Raw genomic sequence first — 749 nt, 5'->3', positions numbered from 1 at the left:
ACACACACACACCTTGATTAATGTTTATTAACGAGGGTTATCAACAACTCCCCTCTTATTTTTCATTTCATTTCTTTGTTTTTATTCCATTTTATTTCCTTATTTTTTTTTACTAAAATTGTAATCTATATTTCTTTACAAGCCAGTGTGATATTGAGTGTGGGGCCTGAGCCCGGTCACATGGGAGGGCTGCGTCAGGGAGGCCGAGTTAAATGTGTGTGTGATGCAGCAGGATGGTCGGCTGTGGCAGCAGCTAAAAGAGGAAGAAGAAGAAGCCGTTTTCTTCTTCTCTGCTGGTGTAGTTTAAAACCTCTCATGTGGTTTATAATTGTTCTGCATCAAGACAGAACAAAACAGGAGAAAAGTAATAGATTTTCACCTCTAACTAACCCCTGACACTGGGTTTGTTTATCAGTTAATGAAACTTTATTGATCTGGATCCTGAAGGTTTCTGGCGCTGCTCACACAGAACACCTTAAGTTTTCTACTTAAGTCTGACACTTCAGGTTGAATTTGTCCTCAGCTGAGGGAGTTACTGAAGGCTGTTGCACAGAATCTCTTCAAAAAGTTACAGCAATGCAAGAGAGTTTACTTTGGTAAAATTCCACTGTTTCCATGGAAACCGTGATCTCACCTGTGATCAATTATGGAAGCAGGTAACATTGAAGAAGCTGCTGTTCTGACTGGAACTTCACAGTGTGAGAGTTTAAACTAAGTGAGTGACCTGACACACCTCTGACCTCTGACCT

At 40.6% G+C, this 749-nt stretch overlaps 1 protein-coding gene across 1 annotated transcript in view; it reads right to left on the bottom strand.

The window, feature by feature from the left end:
- Positions 1 to 749, bottom strand: part of LOC111646396 (hamartin-like) — a 25385-nt gene that overhangs the window by 11097 nt on the left and 13539 nt on the right. The gene's annotated exons all lie outside the window — the stretch shown is intronic.

Source organism: Seriola lalandi, unplaced genomic scaffold (assembly GCF_002814215.2).
Source record: "Seriola lalandi dorsalis isolate HSWRI2012SDOR001 ecotype SW California unplaced genomic scaffold, Sedor1 jcf7180002054970, whole genome shotgun sequence".
NCBI lineage: Eukaryota > Metazoa > Chordata > Actinopteri > Carangiformes > Carangidae > Seriola > Seriola lalandi.
This window is presented reverse-complemented; position numbering and strand designations above follow the sequence as displayed.